Source organism: Rousettus aegyptiacus, unplaced genomic scaffold, assembly GCF_014176215.1.
Source record: "Rousettus aegyptiacus isolate mRouAeg1 unplaced genomic scaffold, mRouAeg1.p scaffold_m13_p_13, whole genome shotgun sequence".
NCBI classification, from domain to species: domain Eukaryota; kingdom Metazoa; phylum Chordata; class Mammalia; order Chiroptera; family Pteropodidae; genus Rousettus; species Rousettus aegyptiacus.
Genome location: NW_023416288.1, coordinates 51489247 through 51511938, shown reverse-complemented (window position 1 = coordinate 51511938; position 22692 = coordinate 51489247). Strand labels below are relative to the sequence as shown.

The window sequence follows — 22692 nt, the reverse complement described above, 5'->3', positions numbered from 1 at the left end:
TTTTTTGATTACCTGTTATTAAGTGACAGGCACTGAACAAAGGACATAGTATAGTGGTAAGAGGCAAAGAGCAGTCACCAAGACAGACAAAGATTTTCCTTGGAGCTTACATTTAACCAGGTAATATGAATAAAACCTGAACAGCAGTAATGATAAACATATATACACACATACATACATATACGCATATACATCATACGCACACACATATTTCCAGATTATAATATGGAGAAAATAAGCTTAGTTTTGTAAATCGACAACAAGACCCAGTTAGATAGATGGCAGGAAATGTTCCTTAAGAAGGTGAAATTTCATTTATGTCACAGAGGGTGAAGGAGAGCCACCCTGGCCAAGAGCCAAAGGAAGCAAATTCCAGGCAGCAGAACAGGAGAATCCGTTTCCAGAGGTGAGAAAGGCTTTTGGTGATTCAGGTCTCGGAAGAGATGAATGTGGCCAGAAGATTGGTAGGAGAGGAGAGGACATGGCTGCAGAGGGGTTTGGAGAGGTAGCAGCGACAAGATCAAAAATGCTTTATTAAGCCATAAAGAGGAGTTTGCATTAATTCAAAGGTAATTGGGAAGTCATTGGAAAACTGTAAACAGGAGTCACATCTGACATATTTTCAAGAGCACTCTGGTTTCTTTCGTTAAGAATGAATCAGAAAGAGGCAGGAGTTGAAGCAGGGAAACCAACTAAAAATCCGTTCATTCATGCCGCGAATATTTATCGAATACCTATCACGTCTGTGACATAATTTAAATTTTGAATGACACTATGATACGTGCAGTGGATTTATAAAGGTCAACCGGAACAATGACAGCGGAAAATAATTTAGAGATAATTCATTCTGTCCTTATGTATGTTGTCGACCCCGGGGCAGGGTTTGGGGGGAAGGTGTTTCTTTGATACACAGTATTTATTTGCAGCTGAAATGGAAGGTAGAGGGAGCCTCACACGGAGCAATGGAAGAGGGAAAAATGTTACGTATTTTCCGTATGATGTTATCAAAATGTCTTATGTTCTGGGGCCCTTGTAAGCCTCACAGTGCTGTCCTGGGCGTTCGGTGACACATTTCAATTCAGCCAAGATTACTGAGCACCAGCTGCGGACAGACAGTATTCCAAGTGTGGAGAGCACAGCGTTCTTTGAGGTAGGCTCGGTCCTGTGCGGGTGGTGAATATAGAGTTTGCACCGTAAGGGTGGTGGAGCGGGGGCTACTGGGGCAGAAGTGGGGTGCCCCGTAAGACTTCTAGGAGAAAGAGCTGTGAGTGCCGACGAATGGTGAGCAGGAATAGAGCCAGCGGGAAGGGAAAGAGGGAGCAGAGAGTGAAGTACCCTGTGTGCAATAAAGTGCTGCTCAAAATAGAAAGTGTGGTAATTATGATCATTCTAAAAACTTGTAAGGCAGACTAAAATTTATTTTCCTCATTTCCTTTCCATTTTTACAGCTCTCAATATCAAATATGCCCTTACAAGGAGAGCTTCTACAAGTTTAATCACTGCATTTGATAAGCTTAGAAGAGCACTTATGATCAGTGATCTAGTGAGATTTTTTTTATGTCTATCATCATAGAGACCCCGGAATGATGTTCAAAAAAACTGTGAAAATTGTTAAATTAGTTATGTTAATGACACTATACTTTGCATAATTAGGTGATGAACGGTGTTGTGATTATTGGGGGAAATAGATTTTTAGAGGAAGCAGAAATAATATAAATAAAATGAAATAATATTTTCCATTCCCAAAACGGATGTTACCCAGACATCTTTGCCTGTTTGTATTGTGAATCCTTGCAACAAAAAGTCTTCAGCTTCTATCAAGTATAGCTATTATTTCATTCTTTTGCATAAGAAAAATATTTTAAAGTAATTCTTAAATTGATGACAAGAAGCAAGGAGGCAGTAGTCTAACATAAGTAATTCCATGGAGAAAGTCACACATGGGTAGATTAACTGTGTGGCATTGCCTGAGGTTCAAAAGCATCAAGAATTTAGCAAAACAAGCCCTTATGTATCTGTTGTAAAAATGCACACTTTGCCACTATTTGAATCTAGCTGCTTCCTCTGCCTCTCCCCTAAACAAAGCGGGAGCAATAAATAATGTATAGATAATTTAAATGGATAACTTTAATCATTTAAGATTTTAGTCTTTCATGGAATGTTACGGCAATTATTCTTATTGCCTTCAGAACTTCCTTTTACAAGGAAACCAAAATAAGCAGATAGAGATAGAAAAGAGCCAAAGACATAAGTGATTGTATTTGTCATTTTTTAATTACTGTATTCTCATAAACTGTGTTTTATTAGTGTTTTGACAACTGACCTTTACTGGAGACATTTTTTTCAATATTAATTGCAATCCAAGTATTTCTATGATACTTGTGCTTATTTTGCTCAGGATAGAGATTGTCATACTTAGTTATGCTTAGTTCTGCTTGTGTGTGTGTGTGTGTGTGTGTGTGTGTGCGCGCGCGCGCGCACGCACATGCACATGCACACATGTGCTTTTCTTTTATGCTTCCTAGATTTCAAGAATACATGCATACAGGTATGAATTATTCCAAAACAAGTTTTTGCAAACTCAATTTTCCTCTTGTCTCCTTCATAAAAATTTGATGGATTATGTCTTAATGTACTCCTCAACCTTAAAATCTAAGTAAATTTGAAAAAGAAGAACGTAAAGCCAAAAGCCAAAGAAGGGTTTGCTTGTCTCAGTCTTTTGGCTTCACTCTCCTAACTTTTCAAAATTCCTCTGACTCTAAGGTTCTCCCTTTTTCCATCCACTTTCCATTTAAAAAAGAAAAAGAAATGTTTTTTTTTATATATCTGAATATCACCTAACTTCACTTTCAGAGCTGTCAAAATTTGCTCTTCTAACTCTTCAAAAGTTAGAAGAAAAATCGTTGTCGTTTCAGTTTTAAACAGACACACAGAAAAAACGATCACAATACCGTAATTTTTCTTGGTAGAGCTCTATCACATGTGCGCCCTCCTCTGTGCAGTAAGACTGTTAGCCCTCGCCTCATGAATACATGGCAAGGAGAATATGGGAGAATATAGGGAGCGTCTGACCCATAGATATTTGTTTTCTAGTTTTTAATCCAATGTTCTAGCGGTTTCTAATTTCTCACTTTTAACGTGAATTGGTGCTCTCATCATTTTCTTTTATACAAAAGGTACTCGTAAACAACCATTTCCATCTGAATAGTCTTCTCATGTTAAATGAAGTGTACATTCTCGCTTTCAATTTGTACTTGAATCCGAACCATGGAGTCTTAATTATATGTTATAATTTTATATTTAAATCCCTTTATTTAAATCAGAATACTTTGTTCCTCATCACATATTCTTGGTATACAGACAACAGAGACCATGGAAAGTCTTTCTGAAGTCCTTTCCTGTTACATTATCATGTAAATGGCTGGGCCTGCCTATCTTGATTATAGTTTCCTCATCACTCCCCATATCCTTCCTGGTATCTGGTTATATAATTCTATCTGGGACTTTTTCCCTCTCTCTGATTCTAATTTAGATCTGAGTATTATTGATGGAATTGGCCAGCCTCCAGGCAGACATTTTCTTTCTGCATCTCATTAGGAGCTCTCCGGTGCCCTAGCCCAGCGCCTGTCGCCATGGGTTTATTCGTGGGGTATAAAGCCAAATCACATTAAGTGCTGCCAGCCAGAAATTTAGCCAGCTATTCACACCCCACAGTATATTTTATCTTCCAAAGTTCCAACTTTCATTGGACGCAAAGCTGAACGAACATGCCACCCGTGTCCCAAGGATTTTCCTTTCCAAAAAAGGACACAGGAAAAGACGGGGTCCCGATTGTGTCTTGTACCAGTCCACATTCGGAGGATGTCTTCAGCTCTCTCTCCAAAGTACTTTATTTCGCATGTTATTTATTTTATTTCAGCCTTTTAAACATTGTGTGTTACGTCTAGAATCATTGTCCCGGCCTGTCAAATGAAAAGACGTGTGGAATAGCGAAATGATTTTCCCAAAGCTCCACAGAGAGTTTAAGGCAGCAAAGATGCAGAATCCAGGGCAGACACTCACCTTCATTTCCAGAATTGTCTTTTCAACCTAGAAATAACTCTGTTTTTCCTGCCAATTACCACTTATGTTATCTGTTTCACCCACAGATGCCATGTTTTGAAATGTTTTTATTTCAAATCTCATTTATTAAGTTATAATTTTCCACCATTTGCTAATCAAGCAGAAGTTCTGATAAACATGAGTTAACCGAAGTTATTTAAAAAAAAAAACAAAAAACAAAAACAAAAAAAACTTAAATCCAGCCAAACGAAATGAATCTTAATATTGACATTGGTTCTTATATAAGTAAATGTAAACTTTTCTTAAGGTTTTGGAACATTTCAGAAATGATGGGGACTTCGTTTCTAACCTGGGAGACCTCACTCACATATCACTGGCCCTAACAACTGTGTACTTAATTCTGGTCAGACTTCGTTAATGATATTAGTCCTGGAATTATAAGACAGGTGAAAGTGGAAAATATGTAATATCTTAAGTGAGAAAAAGTCAGAAATTACTGAAAAAGATTTCACGAAAATCCTCTGCATATTTGAAATATCAATTATGTATGTTGTTTTGGCAAGTCAAATGTCCAAATGAATTGTAATAGTTTTGTTATATTTCTGGTAAACTCTTTCTGTTTTGTAGTAAAATGACACTATGAACACTATGAAGGGTCGTCTAACTTGAGTATAATGGCACCCAAAATGGGAAAATCCCCAACAGTTAATGACAAATACATAGGGCTAATCAATGAGAACCAGGTTTCCCACTGAAACGGCTGTCTAACAATCCTTGTCAACATAGCACTCCCGGAGCACGCACACCTCATCCGCGAAGCTGGCACAAGAACTCATGTCTATTTTTCCCCCGTTCTAAGCATCACTACTTTTGTATTGCCGACAATGATGGCGATATAATTTCGCATACACTTTATACACATTCGAATCCTCATTGTCATTTCTACCCATCTACTGATGTTTTTGGCAAAAATATGATTTCCAGTTATCTATTGCTGCATAATGAGCCACCCTAAGACTTAGTAGCTTGAAACAATAACAACATTTATTTACTAGGGAATTTGCAATTTGGTCAGAGCCGGCAGCAATGGCTCGTTTCTGCTTCATGTGGCAGCAGGTGGAGTGGCTCAACTTGGAATGAAAGTTCCTCACATGGCTGGCAAGTCGATGCTGCAGTCAGCGAAAAGCTCAGCTGGGCCCTCCGTTCCTCACTGGTGCCTCCGTATAGGTCTCCATGGGTCTCGCACAACCCACACTATGTCACCTTGTCATTTTAAGGTCAAAGCAGTCACAGAGACCACTTGGTTTCAAAATGCAGAGGCATAGACTCCACCTCTTAATGAGAAGAGTATCAAAGAATTTGTGGTCAGCTTTAATTCACCAGGATGTAGTCTCTCAAGTTAAGAGATGAGAGATGAAGTCGAACAAACAAGTTACGGTGGCAGCCGTTTCACACATAGGATATTTTGTGGTCTGATATGTGTGTATGTATGTGTGTGTGTGTGTGTGTGTGTGTGTATGTATATATGTATGTGTGTGTATAAAATATTATATATATTTTCCTAGGAGAAAGAGGTGATATTTTGCTTCCTTTGTTTTTTCTACTTAATACTGGTATATAATGAGCTATTTCATATGTTGTTTTATAATCACGTGCACAACATCTTAATACATATCCTTTAGTTTATTCAGTTTTGGGCTTTGGATTTTATACTTTTGATTAACAGATGTTAATGTTCCCAAGAACATTTATAATGCTCAAGAAAGAGAAACAAATGCAGTGATGTAATGTGTATTTTTTTTTCAGGAGAGAAACAAATTTCTTCTTTTCTGGAGCAAAAGTATGCACAGGTTAAGAAAAGGACCTTTCTAAATAGGCAGAGTAGATAACTGCCTACATATGTAGCTTCCTGTCTAGCAAGAAGTGTGGTGAATGATGGCTAAATGTTTGAAGCTTGAATAGGCAGCCACTATTATTAGTTATACTGCCTCTCTTTTTAATATGGTCTTAAATATGAATCCTATCCTCTTACATTTCCACCTTCGGGGAATATTTGTGTATTATATGAGTTGAAGGTTAACACACTAAACTCTCACTCACTTACAAATGGCTGACTTTAGAGGAAGAAACCGTGAAGCCAGACGTAAAAAGACGTCAAAGGCGACTGGAAGACAGATACTAACGAGTTATGTGAACACTTAGGAGGATTTACTATTTTGCCATCCTTTAAACTGTATTCTTGAGATATGTGTTGATCATTTAGAGAAGCTGGTAGATACTGTCTTTAGAAACTGTGTGGAAGGGCCACAGGTAGCTCACCTCCAAAGGTGTTTAAGTCAGCTATTGTCATTCATTGACAACTCATTGCTGACCTCAGACCCCACACCAAGCAACATATTGAACCATTTCTTCTAAACACTTCTACAGTTTACTTGGAAAGAGTATTAAGTAAACAATATTATTTTCTGTCTCCTAAGTTTCCAGTGACATACATTAGTAATGCCTGTGGGAAGTTTTAGCGCTCTGGGCAACTGTTCCTTAACTCAGGTCAGTTGACAAAATAAAGGCCAAGTTGCTTTATATAGGAATCAATACCCTTCAAAATCTGTCTCCATTTACAATTCTAAATTACTCTTCTGTTCCTAATCCATCTTGCACCCCATGCTTTAGCAGTGTTTAACTCTATGGTTTGTTCGTTTTCTGTTGTTCTGTGAACTCATTGTTTTCTCATGCTTTGGCTTGATCTTTTTCACAAACAAGTTTCCAGGCTTGGAATATTGCTACCCCTATTGTTCACCATGAAAAATAATTCAATTTAAAGTGACAGCTTTGAACAGTTTAAGTGTATATCCCCTTTACAATGTTAGTTTTGTTTTTTCTTCTTTTTTTTATTACCTCGTACATAACACTGTAAGAGCAGATAGTAAACTGTTCTTTATACTTAATTTACTTATCTGTTTGAAAGAGACATATTTTTCTGTAGGTTATCTTTATATACCCTTCGGGTGTCATATAATTGGTGCTCAATAAATATAACTGAATTGTGTTTTCTGATGGCTGACCTTGACTTGAGAATATTTAATAATTGACTTGTTGAGAATTCTAAAGAAAATCTTGCAAACACTATAGAAATTGTTAGTTCCAGTGCTGGCCTTGTGAGCAATTACTCCTTGTCGAGGTTACCACATGCTCCTACATATATTTGAAACTACTATAAAATAATTCTTTGGCATTTATATTGCACTTGTAATTCTATCTATAGGGACCAACTATTCTTTCTTGTACTGCAACACTTCTTGTACTATAATGTAAGAACAAGTCGTTCTTAATCTAAAATTTCTTAATGTCTTCAAGAGATTTACAATTTACCCAGCTGTGTTCAGCTTTTATTTTTCCTTCTTTCAAGAATTTTTTTTTTCATTGTAAAGTCTTCCAAACTAAAACCACTTTGACTGACTTTTACTTAGAATCACCTATGATCCAAAGGTACAAATAATGAGAAAATCTGCAAGAGCGGCATGTGTGGAATTCAATAAAACCTCATAACAAAATTATGCATATCTGTAGTTATGAAAACACAAGATTGATACTCTTTGACATAAATGAAAAATATTATGTCTAATGGAGCAATGAACCATCAACTTTCAGGTTATCGATTCCAGTGGACAGAAATTGGTTTTATATTTGACATAAGTAACTTCAATTTATGAGAGTGTTGCTATTAGACAAAAATCTTCAAGTTGCTCTCTTATTCTCAATCCACACAGAGGCATCAAATAACCTAGTAGACAAAAAAAAAAAAAAAGCCCATCATTGCACTGAGCTAATACGCAATAACCTATTTTACCTATTTTCAAGTTTCAGGTAATTTTTCTGGCACTCATTGTTTAAGTTGAAGTTCTCAAAATAAAATGCTAACACCTACCACAAGGCAGCTGAAGTAATGGAATGAGGTGGGCCATTTGTGAATTCGGAGCCCAGCAGAGATTTCTGATATCAGAATTATAGTATAAAAATTTACAATTTAAAAATTTTGAAAGTAAATGCAAAATATTTTAAAAACGTTGAGCGAAACAATCCTGTTTATGGTTTGTGAAGACTGAGAACCACTGGCCTGAGATTGTGGCAGAATCCGACAGTAACAAAGTTTTCCAGCAGAAACTGGATTTCATACACTTCTTTCTTACTCAGCACACACACACTTGATTTTTTTTTTCTCGTCCTTTAGGAAACACTTCTGCTCTGTAGACCTTTGAGAGCCAGTTTGCCCCAGCAAATTTGTCTCTGTCTTTTCTTAGTGCATATCAGTGACGACAATCTCTTACAGCTCTTTTCTACTAAAGCGCTATCTCAAAAGTCAATTGCCCCGCCTACCCACCACAGAAGCAAATGACCAGAGTGAAATTCCAACTTAGGCTCATTATTTCAAGTCCTTAAGAGATATAGTTGTGTAAGTTTAGTGTGTTTTTAAGAATTTTATATGTTTCCCTATAGTTGAGAGAAGAAAACATTTTGGAGCACGATTCAAAATTTTCCCCATATTTCTATATTCTAGGAACACAGCTTAGTGAATGATGATTACAAGTGGTTGTGGTTTATAAATTTCATTAGCGTTACAGAAATGAGTTAGAGGTGCTCTTACGCAATGGTTCTTAAAATTTATCATATAATAAGACACATGGAAGCCCTAGAACTCTTTGTAAAAGATCATTAAAAAATTGAGATGCAAAATTAACTACAAAAGGTACATAACCTACTGCTGATTCAGAAATGATCTTTTTCTATACTTCAGTGAAAATATACAATCTTTTCTGAAGGCTTGGGAATTTATGGGACAAAAAAAGAATCTATGCACTGTGACTGAATTTAGCCAGAAAGTATAATTTTAAAAATGCTTTAATTATTTTCTATTTGTTTCTTAGTATGTACAAAAATACAGAGCAAAAAAAATTACTCAGGAATAGGTCTAAGCATATATGTATTAATTACAATTCTCAAGACAGGGAGTTTTCTTAGTATTTGCTTTTCCTGGTTAATTTAGAGTTTCAATTTACTGCTACTGGAGTAGCTTTATTTTTAAAATAAAGGAGGTTATTTTAAAAATAAATTCCTCATACTGCTTAAGGAAATTAAACCTTTTGTGTGTGTGTGTGTGTGTATTTTAAACAATCTGATTCATTGTATAAACTACCCTATTATAGTTACAAGCTGCATTAAAAAAAGGAAATATCATATCAGGGCCTGTTTATCTTCATCTTTCTGGTAGCTAGTCTCCAAGACGGCCCCACTGAGCCTCGCCTCCCAGTTTTCATGACTCCATGTGGTCCCTCCCTATACTCAGTCTGTGACTTGCCTTAAGCAATAGAATACAATGCTGGGAGAAGCGCCACTGTGCCCTTTCTAGTTCTGAACCTTAAGAGGGACTGGCCCCTTCTGCTCTTGGAGGTCCCTGAGAATCTGTATGGGAAATCTGACTATTTACTGGAGAGACCATGTGGAGAGACCAAGAGAAGCATGTCTGCCAAGGCACTAAATGCATGAAGATATTGTCTTGAATGTCCCAGCTCTGCTAAACCATGTCCAAATTCCTGACCCACAGGATCATGAAAAGTAATAAAATGGTTGTAATTTGAGGCCTCTAAATTTTGGATAGTTTATTATGTAGCAATAACCAAAACAATCTATTTTCCTCAAAACCAAAATCCCAGATTTACTGACACACTATTAGAAGTAATCTTTTTTTTTTTTTAATGCATTATAAAGCGGTTTTGGGAATTATCTAGAAAAATAATGTACCATGGTTAAATTTCAAAACAGCCCCCTCATTTTACCGTTGCATTTGGCCAATAACTTTTCATTTGCTATTTCTGCCTTCCTGCTCCAAGCACGGACACTCCGATGAATCTGTTTTATGTCCAAATCCCGTGAATTCTTTGACCTCTGTGTGGCACTGGACCCTTTTCCTTTATTCCCAGATTCTTAGATATCTTCTTCCTTAATTTCTTCCAGCCTCTGTCTATGTCCAGCTTTTCTCAGGCTCCTTTGAGGACTTGCCTTTCCTAGTGAATGTTGGTATTTCCCAAATGTCCATTCACTACCTTCTCTTTTTATCCACACTCTTCTTGAATAATTTTATTTAAGCCCATAGCCTCAACCACATGTTCACTTTCCAAATTTTATCTCTGTTCCAATCCTTTCTACTCAGCTGCAGAACCAAATACTCAATTGCCTACAGACCAAGTTCATTGGACTCTACTCCTGGGTTCTGAAACCAACCTACTCAAACAGAATGAATTGTCACCTCTCACCGTACCACAGGCCAGACCCTCAAACCTTTCCTCATTCTGTACTGAAAACTTAGAAGTAGAGCATCCAGTCGCGTAAGCCAAACACCAAGATCCATTCTTGACATCTCTCCTTTCACTCTCCTTTCATGGTAACTTTTACCCGTGACTCTTGCTTTAAATTTGCATCTGAGGTTTAACCTTAGCAACCTAGTTTAGCCAACAACCAATAAAACAGGGTGGGTTGAGGAAGAGAATGTGTAAGTTAATAGCTGAGTCATGTTCTTTATGCATAACAGTCTGGAATCTTCAACTGGCTCCAGATAGATAAACTGAGGGAAGAGGAAACAGAAAAACTAAGGAGTGGGCAGGTCCTCTAGCAGGTTTCCTCTATCTAGTAATACACAACACTGACATGTAGAGTAGGGGTCCCCAAAACCTGGACCACGGACCAGTGCTAGTCCATGGCCTCTTAGGAACTGGGCTACACAGCAGGAGGTGAGCAGCTGGCGAAAGAGCGAAGATTCTTCAGTATTTGCAGCCGCTCCCCAGCTCCATCTGAATCGTCAGGCATTTGATTCTCATAGGAGCACTGGTTCTTGGTGCCAAAAGGTTGGGGACTGCTGATCTAGAAGACCCACAGTTAGCTTAGCAGCAGAAAACTGCAATGGACATTTTGGCAATCAAGTACCCATAACGAGTTTTTAGCAACCTACTCTACACGATAATGCATTATGATAAGAGCAAAGTAGTACCATGTGCGGCAGCGTCTAGATATTAACCAGCACCGAATCCCCTAAATCTAGATGTGCCTATGGCTGGGGGAGAAGGGAAGGTTAAGGGAAAACAATACTTTTAATCTCAAATAATCAATTATAAATCGATTATATTTTCATTTAGTATTTAGCCATTTTCCACAAATAGATTATTCAAACTGCAATTTCAGTGCCATTCGTTTACAAGTCTTAACTGGCTTATCAAAATTAAAAATAAGATTTACTGAGTATACTGTCAGAAACCTGCTGGCCCTCAGGATAGTTTCTAATATTAGTCCATAACATAATCAATCACCATGTCCTATCAATTCTGTCACCATATTTCTAAAATCGATCTAATATTCTTTATGTTTCTGTTTTAGTTTAAGCTCTATGATGCTCCAACTCAAATTCATTGATTAATTTTCTAAATAGCTTTTCTGCTTCCAGCTCTACCCACCTGCAAGTCAGTTCATCCTTAGACATCCTTTTAAAAGGTAGATCTATGTCTGTGGCCATCCCTCCGTGCTCCTTGTCCCCATCCCACCCCCAAAGCACTCGAAGCTCTTCTTCTCTCTCTAGGATAAAGTTCTAAAGTTCTTTGCATGGCCGATGGGACCTTCTCCAATTGGACGCTGGCCTGTATTTCCACTCTCCTGCCACCACCCCTATGCCCACCCACTCTCCGTGTCCACTCCAATACACATCTCCCCATCCATTTTGGTTGACTTCTGTGTTTCCCTCCAAACTCCACTGAGGCAGCACCACTGTCAGCATCCTCTGACCCGCAATCAGAATTCAGAGTGCTCTACTCAGATGGCTTTCCAAGCACACAGTGCTTCCTGAATCTCATTACACTCATGTGCTCACGTGGTTCTCTGCTGTACCTGCACTGAGGCTATTGGTAATCTAGATCATTTCACTCATCCAATGCTTAGCATAGTTCCTGTCAATAGTAGACACAAAATAAATATTAGTCCATTATTCAATGAACAAATGAATGCCCTATCCTCTTGATATTGTATTTTATATTCTAAAACTATCTTTCAGAAAATATAAGACCTAAAAATGGCTATCCTGATTAAAACCATCATCATAATAAAGTTGTTTTATCTCTGGGCGTATGCTCTCAACACTCTGGTAGAATAAAAAACTATTTTTTAACATTTTAAACTGAGGCTAAAGGACAGGGAAATCCATTTAGTGCAAAAAGCAGCCATGTACCAAAATATAAATAGAGCAATAATACAGAAAAATACTTCTGTATTGTGCATAATTCACCCAACCTTTAGCAGTTACTGCTGAGTAAAAGCCATATGCCCAATGAAGTTCTATTTCCATAGAAAACAAAATAAACAAAAATTCTTTCCAGATGTTTACTAAAAATAAAATATCTCATTTACACGTACTCTTATAATCTGTTCTAAATATAGCTTTCTGTGTAATTTCTCAATTATTCTGAATATATGCATGAGTACATAGGAAGAGAATTAAGGATTATGTACCATTAGAGTTTATCAATATTATAAACAATTGAATATATGTGTCCTAGACAATGAAATCTGACTTAAAACTGAAAAATAAAAGCTGAAGGAGATGAATCCAACAAAAGCATTTTCTAAAATTATATCTGTGCTCTAAATCCTTTATGTAATTTTTAATAGGAAAAACTTTAAGTTAAATATTCAATGACTGTATTAAAATCTAACTTTCCTTTCCTTTCTTTCACGTATATATTCTACTTTTCACTTTTTCTTTAATCACAAGAAAAGAAAATATAGTCGAGAAAATGTATTTAACAAAATTCTATCATTTGGCTGAATTAATAACCTCAAGTTACTTTTTCCCATGAATTTGGATCTTCTTAGTCCACTATTTCCTGAACATTGCCCTTTAATATTTATATACTAAGGTGTGTACCATGTTAGTTAACATTTGCTAAATTAAAGACATTTATATGTACATTGTGTACTTACATGGTTTTTGCATGTGTATTTGAGAATTTTCCAGTATTCAGAATATGTCTAGCTTACACAGTAAAGGGAAGATGATGAATCATATTAACCCAATTACATATTAAAAAGAAAATAATTAAATAGAAAATGTATACTGGTTCTAGACCACAACTGAGTAAACGGTTCTCAGTGAGGTAACTATGAGAATTGGGATTAGGAGTCTGGAAACGTTTTGATCAATTTCCCATTTCTACAGCATGCAAGACCTTGATCCATGACTTGTGTCACTGAAGAGGATATAGTCCAGGTCAGATGATGCCAAACTCCTGTGTGAAAGTTACATACTGGTCACACAGAGTGTAACCAGTCCTTAGGGATTGAATATAATCATGTTTTTTTCACCACAGGTAGTTTGAGAATCAATGCCCTAGATGATAGCACCTTGTTTCATAACTATAAATACCACAATCTTGACAACTATTTTGACAAATTTATAACTCTATGCCAGAAATCTCTCCTGAACTCTACATTCAATGAGCTACCTGTGTACTCAATAATTCCATTTGGATGTAATGAAACTTTGAAATTTAATACATTAAAAAACAAATTCTTGACCCTTCCAACAAAACAAAACAACATGAAACGAAACAAAAGTGAAACAGAAACCTGCCTTTTCCCAGTTAACTTAGACCACACAAACTCATTTCTCCTGGTTTCGGAGGGTGCAGAGTTGAAAATAAAGATGCTGAACCATTTGGTTCCTGGTGAGGACTCTCTTTCTGGTTTGTACCCTCACATGTCAGAGAGACCAGTGGGGGTGGGGGTAGAGTGAGGAAGTGGAAATAAGCTCTCTGGGGTCTCTTTTATAAGGTCGCCAATCCCATTCGTGAGGGCTCCACCCTCATAAAGTCATCACCTCCCAAAGTCCCCACCTCCTGATACCACCACATTAGGGGTTAGGATTTCAACATAGGAATTTTGGGGAGGACATAAGCATTTAAGTCTGTGCCACCCCCATGTTAGCAAATAACAGCTCTGTTCTTTTATTTTTGCAAAATCATTGGATTCGTCATGAGTCTTCTCAAAGCGCAAGTCTGTCAGCAAATATAGCCTATCAACATGAATCTTGAATCTAACCACTTTCCCCACATCTTTTGCTGCCATGTGTCCAATTTTAGTCTCTCCCCTATTCTCCTCTCTTAATCCATGAACAATAGGCACAGTGATCATTTAAACATGTAAATTATACCATGTCATTCCCATGCTCAAAACCCGTCATTGCTCTCCATGTGACTCATTAAAACATCTAAACCCCTTATAACAGACAACAGTTCCCTAATGATCTCACTGTAAGCGAGACCTTCAGCCACCCTTCCTCTCATTTACTCTGCTACGTTCACACTGGCTTCCTCGCTGCTCTTTAAACATACCATATGTATTTCTGCTCAGGAAATTGATACCTGCTATTTCTTCTCCTTGGATTCTATAACATGCCAACATTTCAAAGAAAATGTCCATTAAGACCTTCTGTGGAACAGTGGCCCCATCCCTGCACTCTTGTCTTTCTGGTTTCTCCATCAAAAGTGGCAGGTTCATACAGTGCTATATCCTTAGCAGGTAGAACAGTGCTATTTATTAAATACTCTACATTTGCTGGATAAAAGTTCTTTTGAGAATGGGCTTTTAGCCTCCACTGCTAACTACAGACTTTATTACACAGATCACAAATTTGGATGCATAATATGTCAGGCTGATTTATCTAGAGAAATCCCTTCCCCAGTATATGCTATAGCCCTTTATTCAATGTGGCAATGAAGCAGAATGCCAGACTAGTTTTGATGAACTTCAGTACTATTAGAAATGTGAACCAGATAATTCTTTTTAATAGAGAACTGTCCTCTGCGCTGTAGATTGTTTAGTAGCATCCCTAGTTTCTATCTATTAGATGCCAGGTGCCAGTAGCTATCCCCTCCCCAACTATTATAATTAAAAATGTCTCTTGTCATTGCTAAAAGTTCTCTGGAAATGGGAGGGAGGGATGGACTTGCTCCTGGCCTTGAGGACTTTGAATTCTTCTTCAGCCTTTGAGGGATGTGTTATTTCTTCAAAGGTTTTATAATTTTACCTTTACCCACCACACCCTTTTACCTGAAACCCAGGAAATTAGGTGGGGGAGTTCCTCTTAGGGACTCAGGTTTCATCCACATTCTCATTTCTTTACCTTCAGTTTCTTATGGCAGAGAATTCTTTCTTCTTTCTCTTCCTATTTGAAAGGAACTTCCCTTTTATCCTCTCCTGAGTACATTCCAGCAAGAATTTGGAGTAAAATTTTTTGATCAGAGTTGGCCAAGACTAGCTCTTGATTTTTAAAGTGAGCTTATGGAATTTGGAAACTACTTTCATCTTTCACAAAGACTAGCTTTCAAGGTCTTTTTCTTGCAGAGGCTCAAATAAATTTAATATGGCAGTCAAACAACTTTAATAGCTATCATTTGCTCACCTTGTAAAGCATGAGAACCTACTGGGCAATCAGATGACCAAACTGGGCATTATCAATTTAGTAGAATAAAATTACACAAATGTTTAGCATTTACTAAAAGCAATAATTTTGTTCACAATCTTCAAGAACATTATAACTATTATGCATATAATATAGTAATTTTCAAGTATCTCAAATACACATTGTATTTCATAGAGAGGAATATGTAATTGTGGTGACATATATGGTGATGATTTCTTTCCTTCGATTAAGAGGCATTTTTATAGTGATCACCATTATTAAATGAGATAAATATTTGCATACCATACAGTGTACAATCCTTTCATTGAGAAATGTTATTTTAAAAATATGAATTGGGTCCTGAATCATGAGGTTTTTTCAAATGTTTGATCTTAATGAGTCATTGAATATTCATTTGCTTTTATGAGATACACATATTTGGAATACGGCTGTATTTGTCAGTATAAGAAAGATTTAAATTTCCTTAAAATAGACTATTAAGATGCAGATGTTCTTGCTGACAGGTGCTTCAAAAGCATTAAAAATAGATGTAACTACAATACTTTTTGAAAATGTAATTCTCCCTCTACTTCTACTAGGTTAAGCAGATTTTGTTATTTTTCACAAACATATATTGATAAAGTTCTGTAATCAGTCTATATCAGTTATGTCTAATAATTGGAAAAGTGCATGGCAATATCCAGAATAAGGAAGTATAAAAGTCAATATAATATTTTTGTGGAAAATGCTGTTAGCTATTGAGTGATAAAAGTTTACTGGGGCCTCAGGATGACACTTTGTTTTGAATTCATGTTTTGGGACTATCTATAATTGACATCAAATTAAAATGAAATAGCTTTAGTGCTAAGACCATGTTTTACTTGATTTGTAATGTCTCTTTTAAACTTCAAGTAACACTTCTAATTCTAGTTTCTGTGATTAGCTGATAAAACTCATGTTCTCTTTTCCCATTTATGGCATAATTTCCTTAGACTTCAAACATCATTTTTCTAGCAGAAAAAAAATTAATATTTTAATGTGATTAATTTGAGAGTGGGAATGAAAACAACACTGTTGAGTGCCTACATTAAATCAGGCACTGTGCTAAGAAATTTGCATACAGGAGAACATTGTCCCTTTATTATTTCGATCAGTTTGCTACTCCTTCTTTTGACCCAATTCCATAGCAAAAGGTATGTGTTAGACAGTATTTGCTCCCTTCATTTGTTGATTTTAGATTTTGAAATTATATGTAATTGATACGTTCAGGAAAATTATTGTCTCTTTTGTTATTGGTCCTAATGGAATTTGTAACCTCTCATAACAGAAGTATAAATGGGAAATGGAGTCTAGGCTATAAAAAGATATTGGTTTAGGTAAATCAGCAAAATTTCATGGAAAAAGAGGGCCTGAACCTTGAACATTAACTGAGCTTGGAGTAGGCAGATGAGGAGAATCACTTTTCGGAAGAGTACATGGAAAATGTAGAGTTCCCAGGTAATTACCGGTTATGTTAGGCGGAGTGTGTATGGTGTCTGTACGGGAGTAGTTAGTATGGAAAGGGATGAGGCTGCAAAATCAGTGTCTCCACCACACAGAGGAGGTATATGATGCCAGGCCGAGAGGTCCGAGCTTTTTCCTATAAGAGATAGAAGCTGGGAGTTTGATGAAGATTTTTAAACAGAGAGCAGAAAGTGAGGTTAATAAAAACATGATTTCGTGAGTGGATAGAGAAGTATGACAATAGGAAAAATGTTTAATTGTCTTAAAAATAATAGCCGAGAGGTTAAAACATAAAAAGATGGGTCTTAAATAGGATGGAAATGCAAAGCAGGTACCATATTCAAGAAGCATTATACAGAATGTGCTCAGATGAGTGACAATGTGCAAAACAGATTGTAGGGAAAACATTTGGTCATAGATCACAATGTAGTTTTGAGCCTGGATTAAATTAACATAAATATGCAGACAAGGGTAGGTGCTGCATGGATTATTTTATGAGGTACATATTACTTATATGTGTCTCTGGAACTCAGAGAGATAGACAGATAGACAGACATAGATATGTTAACCTTCTAAGAAGGAATAAAAGAGGAAAATTAAGCTAAGTGTTCATTTTGGTTTGTCTACATTTTAAGAATGAAAAAAGGAAGGATGACAAATTCTCACATGGAAACAAAGAAATTTCAGAAAATTACTATGAGGTTAAGAATTATGCAACCATATAAAAGAAATTAGGGAAAACTAAGAGAATGAGGAAATATATCAATTTTGCTGATTTTTTTTATCATTTATTATATATTTCATCCAAATTCATTGCCATGGAATCACAACAGGAAAAGATAGGAGAGAGGTTTTTGAATACTCCCTTTGCTAATCCTATACAAATATTCTAGTTCTCTGCTTTTGAATACTGGGGTAATGGAAACCTCATGTTCTGTTGTTGGCTTCTGGCAAATTACGTGAAACTGAGACGGAAAATGTTCCATTTTAAAGTTTCTTTTGCACAAATAATATTAATAGGTAAAGAATATCTAGAATTATATCAAAACTGTTCCTTATAAATGACTCATAAACACCAATCAACAAATTTTCTTTTTTCACCGTGGCTATATATAGTAGAATTTCTATCAAGAGACACCTTTGTCTCATAGTCCCAGGCATTTTCTTTTACATTTCTTTAAAGTTCTTAAATAAATTTGCTACGGATCATGTATTCATTTAACATAGTAATTCTGCCTAAAGTATTAGTTTTACTCACTAGTATTTAACCCATGAAATACTAGAGATGAAAGATAGTAGTAGTAGTAGTAGTAATTTTTATCCTCTGCTTATCTAGTTTAAAATTGAATACACTTGATTTTACTTATCTTTATAGTAGTATTTATTGCTGACATTTTTCCTATTTGCTTTATAAGATGTTATATGTAATTTATACATACATAAATGATTCATAAATGATTGTTTTAAAAATTGAAATATACAATTTATAAGTGTATATTATATTCCATTGATCTGTAATCATAAATATTTATCTCTGATCTCATCATACATGGGAATCAGCTTTTCATCAAAGAACTGACAAGGGTCAAACATAATTAATTTTTTTCTTTATTTTTACTCCATTGATAATTTATAGACAACTGAATCTTCATAAATTATTTTGTACATTATATATAACTTAATCCTTGCATCTTTTATTATATTGCTTTTTTATTTAAAAAGTATAGTACCTAGACTTAAAGTGGCTCATTGAATGTTGAAAAGTCCACTCTGAGGATTGAGCACTTGACTTAAAATTTAATCTTAGAAATACTTTCAAGACTAAATTTTGTTTAAGTATACTAGTTGAGAGTGAACCTGAATTTTTTTTTTCTAATTTGTACCAAAGTGTCATGTAGGTAGATAATTTGTAGATACATAATATGTAGACAGTAACCACAGACCAGTAAAATGATGTTTTCAGGGAATAATAAGTGCTATAAAAATAAAATAACACAATGGTAAATTGTAAATTGTGCACAAAATTATATAAGTAGTGAAGAACATTTAGGTTGACTCAAAAGGCTACATACTATGTTATTTCACACATCTTAACATTCTGGGAAAGAAAAACTGTAGGGCTAGAACACAGATCATTGGTTTTCTGGAGCATGAGGTAGAAGCAGGGATTGACAACAGAGGGGCACAGCGAATTTCTGTGGGTGAAGGAGCTGTTCTCTATCTTGACTGTGGTGGTGGTTCACACATTCATCAAACCTCACAGAACTATACACTAAAGAAGAATTTTTACTCTAAATAAATTATAACTAAATGGATGAAAGGAAAAAAAAAGGGGTGTTCTGAGAACATGACACATGAGCTGAGATCTAAATGATGAGTCCCAGGTAGAAGAATCTAAAGGTGCAAGGTGAGGCAGTAATACACTAGCTTGTTCAAGGAATGGAAGGCAAGATTGGCCTAAATCTCCTAAGGATGGCAGGAGTGGGAAATAGTGGGATCAGGCACCATTGGGACCTGGATGTTAAGATGGTCCTCACTTTGGCTGAGGCTTGTAGGTAATTTGTGCTAATGTAGAGGTCACTCTAGGTCATAGGCATCCTCATGGACACGCCTGAACCTGGAGGAGGAAACAGATGATAAAAGCTAGATCAATAAAGTAAAACATTAATTGAGTATAAATCCTCTCTAATGTCACTCCTCTCCATAATAGAACTTATTTTATTATATCTATTTAGAACGATATCATGTCAGATCTACCCGGTAAAAATGCTAATATATATAAGATGAAAATAAACATTCTTAATACATAAAGAGGTGCATAACATTATTATATATCTATCTAAATTTGGAAATAAAGTATATATATAACATTATATATTACAGTTTTCTTTATAATTTCTTCACATATAAGTTATGTTCAAAGAAAATAGTTAATAAAGGAAAAAGGAAATGCTTACCACTTTTAATCTTTTCAATTTTCCTCTTGTAACCAAATTGATTTTGCTTTTATTGATGCTATAAATTTTGTCACATAAATTAACTGCAGGCATTACATGTTGATTTACTTATGTTTACAATATACACAAGTCCCCATATTCTGAATGTGGTGGTAAGCTATGTACCAATGTATCTTTTGAGTGACTACCTTCACTCTTTGAACATTGTTTTTGGAGGTTATTCAGACAAGTTTCTTTATAGAAAGGTGAAGGAGAAAACATAATGATGAGTATTTTAAGGGCAGACTGTCTGGAAGTAGGTGAAAATTGAAAAGAGGCAGCATGGAATAGTGCTGTTTAGTGAGAATTCTAAAATTAGAAGAAGCAGGGCTCAAATTTAAGACCTGCCACTTATTAGTTCTGTGGCTAAAAATGTCACTTCATTTCTCTGATTCAAACTCCTCATTTATAAAGTGGAAGTAATAAGAATACTTACACTGTTTCTTTTTGAAAGCAAAATTAGATACAACATTTAACACATTGTCCGTAATACGTTAAATGTTAGTTTCTTTTATTACTTAGAGCAGCATATTAGGTTAACTCATTAAATTAGATCTGACATTTTGTACTCTCGTAAATGAGCGGAAAAGAATGAATGAACCATGTAAAACTATTTATTCCTTGTGTGTATTACTAGAGTAAAGATCACAGGAATGCATCTTTGATAATACAAGAAAAAATGTTCTCAATCATTTTTGAGGCAGCATAGCGGATATATAAGGAACTTTGAAGTCATACAGCTCAGGACTCAAATTACAGCTTTGACAAGTTTAGCCGTGTAATCTGGGGCAAGGTGCTTAATTTTGTAAAACTCAGTTACCTCTTTTGTGTAACGAGCATAATAAAATTACATTCCTTCTAGGATGGTTGTAAGAATTAAAACAGAGGATGCTTAGCAGAGTGTATGATACATGATCAGAGTTTAGCGAATGTAGGGATCAGCAGAATGTGTTGCCGATACTTTCATGTCAAAGAATGTAAGATCTATTCAACGTGTTTATTGAGTGTTTTCTATGCACAAGGTACTGTGATGAAGTTTGTATAAAATTCTGAGATGTGCAAGGCATTGTCTCTGCATTACAGAATTTACTGCATAAGTAATGGACTGACCTCCATAGGTGAAGAGACTAAGTCTTATTCCCTGAATTCCACTGCCTGGCACTGTCCTTAGAATGTAATACGTGCTCCAAATCATGTTTAATTTCACACCTCTTCCAAAATTAGTGTGGTTGTTAAGCATTTCTATAGCCACTATTTCTTAGGAAGACCTCAGAGAAACTAAGAAATCATAATTTTTTTAAAAAAAATCAGAATTTATGCAAAAAAATTTCATTACAAAGGATCACATTTTAAATAAAGACAAGATACAACCCTCGACTTGCATGACCTGCCTCATTCACCTCACCCTCCCAGCCTTGAGTTCAATAAAACTTAATTTACAAAAATGAGAACTGGTGCATAGGCTACATATGCCAATTTGATTTTCTGAAATATTGCATTAAAATATGATTTAACTTGATTACTGAGTTTTTGACATCCCTTTAAATTTTGTGCCTGAAGCAAGTACATCACTCACCTCACCCTAATCCTAGTCTGTCAAAAGACTCTGAAAGTGAAGGATTACTGTATATCTATCTACCCCATACCCTCACTAAACCTGCTCACTTTACACAGAAACACAGACACCCAACACTCATATACACACTTTAAAGTAACAAGGAGTTTACTCATTTCAGTTTATTCCAATCCATAAAGAATATCCTGGGGATCTTTTGACTCTTCTTAAGCCAGCTGCTCAGTTTGCCTGCACAATACTGCAGCAGTAAGTTATCCAGTAGTAAACAGGCAGCTGGAGAGGGTGGAAAATTATAACTGGCAGTTATCAAAATGGTATTAAAATTATATTAAACTACAAATAACAACAGTCTTGATAAGTTTTTGAAATATTCTTTGAAACTATTTCATATCTGAAATGGCTAAATTGAGATGATCATCACGGGAAAATTAAGTCACCAAAAACAACATGATTACAAACCATTACAACATGCAGCGGCTTGATATCAATGATGCCAAGCTAATGGGAGAAGTGCATAAGTTACTTCTCTATCAGCAGTCAGTCTGGATTAAATAAAAACTTTGACAGCACAAATTAACGAGTGAACAATTTAATACTGTAATTAGTAGTAACAAATGTAAAACAGTAATTATTGAAGAAACCATATGTTTAATGTATTAACTATAGCTATTAAAACTATATTATATTGTCAGATTAAAGAAAAAACATGCTCAAATTAAGTAATCATAATGGTAAGTACATATATCTCCTTTTCTAGTGGAAACAGAGTTTGGAGAAATAAAAACTTAATAGTATTTACTCTAAGAAAGAGAGACATTTCACTCTTTGGTGTCTGTTTTTCCTGCTACAAATAGTACTGTGTTTCAGCTACTTACATGAATTGTCCACTACTGCTTGTGGACTTCGCTCTTGTTATTATTACTTTGGTCATTAGAATTACTTCTCACTCCACCTCTGAATAACTCCCTCATTTCATGAGGATATCTCTCCATCTTTAAGTACCAAATCCACTTATTTAATATGTTTGTTTCCAAAGTATAATACCTAAACCAATAGCATCA

General features: G+C 35.7%; 1 protein-coding gene across 2 annotated transcripts in view; it reads left to right on the top strand.

Annotated features, from left to right (window-relative positions):
- Positions 1 to 22692, top strand: part of CNTNAP2 (contactin associated protein 2) — a 1484598-nt gene that overhangs the window by 571935 nt on the left and 889971 nt on the right. The gene's annotated exons all lie outside the window — the stretch shown is intronic.